We start from the raw sequence: 6,733 nt of genomic DNA, 5'->3' as shown, positions 1-6,733 counted from the left end.
ATACGAGATAATGGGCATAATTTTAATACAAGATAGTAACTTCTAGTTAGAATTTTTCACCTTGCTATTCAGGGGAACCATTATACCAATATCATGCGACGAGTAAAGTATCGTAGACGGTTGTTGCAAGGTTGAACAAATCAGGGTTCGAATTAAATCTGGGGAGGGATGTGAACCGCGGGCAGCGGCTGCGTAGGTAGCCCCACCCAGCAAATACTAACAGACACGCCTTGGCTCTTCCCCCGGACAGGGACGTGAGTGGAGATAAAGGGTCTGTCACGTGCGTCTCTCGGGTGTGTTGGGTATGAGACACGTATTGACTACGTAGGGTGTTTAGTCCACGGAGTAGCAGGGCTGTGCAGTATTTCTCTTTAACGAGGATGTAACCACCTGGTTCGTCCCCTTTGTCTGCTGGTTAGCCTGTATTATACTAAGGATAGGAGATTGTAAGAAGATTGTTTATGCCCATGTGAGCACCAGTGAACTGTTTTTCGTGCCACGTTTGTGAATAATATCACCCTCGCTAGGTGAAGGAGACTGTAAACCCGTGTAACATCCAAACAAGCCTAACGCCCATTATTGTATTCTGGTGAATGAGTTAAGAGGATCAAGGGATTAATTCGGCCATTATTGACTACTGTAATTAAGTCTTCAACGCTACCAAAAGGATATTTTTCTTGCCTGACGTAATCTGAATGAGAATTAGCTCAACACTATCACAAGTGAAGGAAGAATAAAGGTCTCAAATCAATGATTGTGAATATCTTCTGACCAGCTATTTAGGAGAAATAGGGAAAAACAGATCTTCGAGGATTAGGAATCTTGACCAGGAAAACCCTATAGATACCGCATTACACTGGTGGCTTATTGCGGTGGGATTTACAGTTGTTGTAACTCACCGGGAGTGTGTATTATTCACGAATCATGTGGAAGATTTCTTTTGTGGGACACAGTCAAATTCCTAGATACTTTGAATTCCCAGGCACTGAAATTAGAATTTTTCGTGCCCCTGGAGCCAAAGCCAGCAATTTTTTTCAAGATGAGCGTCTGAACACAGTCTTGGAATGGGAACATGATCTAACGATTCTTTGAATCGGTAGTAATGACATAAATGTTGATGCTAGCCCATTAGAAATTTTCAATGACATCGAGGAGATTTACCAAGAAATTAAAACCAACTGCCAGTCTGTAGTGTATATCTGCCAAGTTGAACCTAGAGTCCAGGCTAGAGGTATGCCTGCAGAAAGTTACAAGAAAATTCAATGTGGGATAAATAACAGAATCAAGAGATCACTTAAAACACCTAACATTCATTTTAACAATGTGAGTTTTGTGGAAGAGTTAAGTGGTGATGGTGTGCATTGGGATGGGGCTGGCAGAGTGAGAGTTGAGTCTAAGTTTAAGAAGATAATTAAAGGATTCATTGGGGAAGACGAGGTTGAGGAGTGAGGAGTAGTGATCGCTAAGTTGTGGGGGCCTGAAGAATACACTTGTGTCGCAGGTTTATGAGGATCGAACCTCTCCTCAAAACTTACGTAATCTACACCTCACCACAACCAGTCGCGGAGAAATGGATGATCGACCCATACACTCGAGGTGGGGGGCCAGTTCTGGGGAACAAATAGAGGAAACTAACTTCAACCCTTTCAAATCTAGTCCAGTGAAATCGGAGGAGAACGAACATCATCTTAGTACATTGGAACAAGAAGTAGACAGCCTTAAACAGATAGTGGCGCAACAAAATCGAGTACTGCAACGTTTAGGTGATAACTTGCCTACGCCCCCGCGTCAAATGGCGACAACTAAACCCCGCGACATTCCTGTGTTAGAACTACATCAACTGCAGGGACTCAACGCAACCACACAACTCCAGATTTTCTTTGAACTAGTTGAACAATGCAGTGAAATTGATGCTAGGAGAGTACAAATAGCCAAAGGGAGAGTTAGTACCGAGATAGCAGCTCTCATTCATAATCATCAAACCTTGCACAACTGAAATACTTGGGACAGCCTCAAAGAGCTCCTTAACAACCAATTCAGTAAGGAAGTTAACTTTGATAGAGCATGGCAAGACACCGACTCGGGACGTTATGAGTGGCCGGAAGCACCACAGGCTTTTGTTAATAATTTCATCTGTCGCTATGCTATCCTAGAAACACGATTTGCCAAAGCTCCCTAATCGGGACAAAACGATCAAAAGAAGATTATGGCAAGGTCTTCCTCAAGAAGCCAGGGTCAGACTAGAAGGATTCCTGGATGAGGATTATCCACTAAATAAATTTGTCGACAGGGTAGAACATGAAAGACAGTGGCTCGAGGCTACTCATACACCTGCCCTAGGTAGAGTTAAACCAGACCAAAAACACTATCCACTCAAACAGGACCCCCAACCCGAGGCTCACACCGTAAGTCCTAAGGATCTGTCACAATCAAATGCTACATCCAGAGAATCCTCAGAAGTCGATGAAATAAAGAAACAGATCAAGGATCTAACAGAGCAACTTGGGAAATTACAAGCTTCCTCACGCCAACTCCAAAATGAGCGCTACTGCTCACACTGCCGTTCTCATACCCATAATCTGAGAGTGTTGAAGGAAACCTGCTAGAGGCTCCTGCTTTGATTGTAGACAATATGGTTGTTGGCGAGGAAACAAATCTTGCCCAGGAAAACCCAAGACAACATGACTAGCTCAAGCTCATACCTCACCAACTATCAGCCTAGCTGTTAATAACCAAATCATGAGAGCAGTAGTTAATACTGGAAGTTGTTACACCCTCATCAAGGAAACAACAGTCAATAAACTGGGGAGTGAAATAAATGAAAGACGTGCCCTTCCTAACTTACAAGGAGTCACTGGCTCACCATTGAGAATTCTTGGCATGGTTTGGTTAGAAATTGGAGTTGGAAAAGATCATATACATAAACAATGGTCTCCCGTAGTTCCAAACAATTACCTGGATGCAGATCTATTATTAGGTACTGATGTTCTATCCAGAGCAAAGTTGACGTGGAAGGGAAGCAGAAACACCATGGTGTGGGGAAATGCTCCCTATGTTATCAATCACATCAAAAGACAAAGAGGGAAAGTAGAAAGAGTTAGAACAGCCCCACTCACCCTAGATCAAAATGACCAATTAAAGGACATCCGACTTACCAAACCTATAAGGATAGAACCTTACCAAACACAATTCTTACCTATCCCAGTACCAAAGAAGCCAGGAGAGACTTTGCTAGTTCATTCTCAGCCCAAAATAAATCCTGACAGCTTGCCATTCCTCACTAAAGTAGATGAAAACAGTAATATTTATTTGCCTTTTATGAACGACACAAAAGGGGTCAGGGAAGTTAACCAAGGAACTTTACTAGGAACATTCGAAAGCCTTAATTTTGAAACTGTTAATGCCACCCAAACACCATCTGAAAATCCTCAACTTGAAATTCACAATGATTTACTACCCAACAATGATCAAGTACCACCTAAAGAAGATAGTAGTAGGACAGATCGTCTCACTGAATTAATAAGACAACAACAATGGAATCACTTGACTCGAGAGCAAAAAGCAGAAATGAAATCAGCCATCCTAGACAATCATGAATTATTCATCCTAGACAAAAGTGAATTAGGCTTAATGAAAGGACCTCCAGCAAAAATTAACGTAGCCGATCCCCAACCTAGCCGTGGTCCTAGATATCGTTACCCTGAGGAGGCAAAAAGCTTAATAGCGGAGATGCTACAAGACATGGAAGACAGACAAATCATAGAAAAGTCGACATCCGCTTGGCTTTCACCCATAGTGTTGGTCAATAAACCGGACGGGAGTAAAATAATGTGTTTGGATTACCGTCACGTGAATAAACATCTCGCCACAGATATTCATCCTTTACCGAGGTTAGAGGAGCTAGTAGACCAAGCAGCTGGTCATAATTTATAATTATGCAACCCTGGACATGCGCGAAGCCTACTTTCAAATCCTCCTGGATGAGGATAGCAGAGACCTTACAGCCTTTAGTGATGGGGTAACCTTATATAGATTCAGGAGACTTCCTTTTGGACTCAGTTGCTCCCCAGCCATCTTCACACGTCATATGGCTGTTCTTCTATCACCATTGTTAAAGGAGGGTTGGATTAAGAATTACTTGGACGACCTCATAATTTGGGCCCCCGATTTTTCTTCACTTACTCAAAGACTGAGAAAGACCTTCACTGTACTTAAGGAAAATGGTATTAAACTAAATCTGAGCAAATGTGAAATAGCTAAAAATGAAGTTACTTTCCTTGGTTATAGGATATCTAAAGAGGGCAGTCAGCCAGACCCAAAGAATGTAGAAGCAGTTCTTGAAATGAAACCACCTACTAAAGTAAAGGAAGTTAGGAGATTCTTGGGTATGACAGGGTTTTACAGAAAACATATCCCTAACTATGCAAAGATTGCCACGCCCCTAACTAATCTCACCAGAAAAACCCAACCTTTTAAATGGACTGAACAGTGTCAAACTGCTTTTGAAACACTAAAGAAATACCTCGCTGAGGCCCCTGTTCTTGTGAGAGCCCAACCTCACCAACCATTCTTTGTTACCACAGATGCTAGCAATACCCACGTAGGAGGGGTCCTAAGTCAAGCTCAAAGTGATGGCGAGGCTAAACCCCTTGGTTATTTCTCTAAGAAATTAAACTCAACTGAAAACAGGTATTCCGCAACTGATAAAGAAGCACTAGCAGTAGTATTAGCTTGTCGCCACTTCCATCATTATTTGTGGGGTACTAGATTTACCATCCTAACTGACCACCAACCCCTCACTAGTATATTCAAGAGGAAAACAAAATCAGCTAGAATGAATCGCTGGATAATGGAAATGAGGGAATACCACTATGAAATAAAGTATGTTCAGGGAAAGTACAATTATGTGGCAAACCAACTCTCACGACCAGTCAGAATAGTCCAACGTTGTCCAACCATCACTATCCTAGGTCTCACTTCCGAAGAATTTATAAACTGCCAGAGAGAAGAAGTGAAGTGGAGAGAAATGATTGAGTATCTCGAAGGAGGTTCAATCCCAACAAAGAAATATCACAAAACCATCTTGGAGCAATTCACCCTCAAAGATGGGATTCTTTACTATGTAAAGGAAGCAACGGATGGCAGTATACAATATACACTGGTAGTCCCTCATAATCTGAAACCGAAAGCTTTATCCCAAGAACATAACATGTCTGGTCATCTCGAAGAAAAGAAAACCATAAAGAAGGCTGAAGAATTGTTCTACTGGTGCAATCTGAAGGTTGAGGTTTCTGACTATGTAAAACAATGTGTAACTTGTCAGAGATTCAAGGGACAAGTGTAATGCCCCGACGAACTTACTTTCCATCCTTCCTATTTCTCAACACGGCCTCTGCGTGTATCGAAAATAACACGAGAAATTAATCAAGAGTGGGGGTATTCCCCGGCTGCCTGGGATTGAACCCGCGACCAGCGTGACGGGAGAGCCACTCCTTACCGAGTCGGCCAAAGAGGTACCCCACTGGCTAAGTGGGTTATGGGAGGCTCGTTCATCAGGCCATCGCCGCACTACACGGCTTTCCCCCCTATGTAGATTAATTTCTGTGTGTTGACAATGTCCCTTTGAGACATAACTCCACAATGTCCCTTTTAGACATACCTCCAACATTCCCATTTTCTATCAACCTCGGAGCATGGGCCATCCTACCTGTTACCCCTTCGGGGAAACTCAACAACAGAGCTGCAGGAGAGGATGCCCACCGCTATGCCACCACTGTAATGCCCCGACGAGCTTACTTTCCATCCTTCCTATTTCTCAACACGGCCTCTGCGTGTATCGAAATAACACGAGAAATTAATCAAGAGTGAGGGTACTCCCCGGCTGCCTGGGATTGAACCCGCGACCAGCGTGACGGGAGAGCCACTCCTTACCGAGTCGGCCAAAGAGGTACCCCACTGGCTAAGTGGGTTATGGGAGGCTCGTTCATCAGGCCATCGCCGCACTACACAAGCAGGGTTACAAAAGCCGTTCCAAGAATTACCTTCAGTAGGAAAACCATTAGAGAGAGTAGGAATTGACCTGACTGACATGATCGCAGGAAGTCAAGGTTACAGATTTGTACTTAGTGTTGTAGATCATTTCAGTAGGTATGTAAAGTTTTACCCATTAAAAACCAAACACACCCAAGGGATTATTGAGGCACTAGCACAGTACGTGACAGACTTTGGAGCGCCACACAGCATTGCCCTTGACAACGGAGGCGAATTCACATCCAAGGCCTTCCAGCAGTTTTGCCAGCAACACCTCATCACGCTCTACTACACGACACCTTACCATCCCCAGGGGAACGCGATCACCGAAAGACTCCATCGCACCCTCAAAACCATCTTGGCCACACTTTGCCAAGGTCACCCTCTTCGATGGCCCAGGTTACTGCAAACGTGTCAAGCCACGATGAACGCTGCTGTTCACACCAGGACCGCGCAACAACCCTACTTTGCGTTCTTTTCGAGACCTGCACCAAGGATGGTGGGTATCAGATTACCTACTATAACCGGTGAAGAGGACGATATTGACATCGCTCGCCGTGTTATTCGGGAAACGCAGGAGAAATTGACCAGAAAATATCGCAGTGTCGCTAATCGAAAACGCAAAGAACAAAAGGTAAACCCGGGGGTATTGGTATGGATAAAACGAGAAGTAAATGAACCGGGAGTGTGTAAGAAACTGTGT

This window comes from Eriocheir sinensis, unplaced genomic scaffold, assembly GCF_024679095.1.
Source record: "Eriocheir sinensis breed Jianghai 21 unplaced genomic scaffold, ASM2467909v1 Scaffold828, whole genome shotgun sequence".
NCBI lineage: Eukaryota > Metazoa > Arthropoda > Malacostraca > Decapoda > Varunidae > Eriocheir > Eriocheir sinensis.
This window is presented reverse-complemented; position numbering follows the sequence as displayed.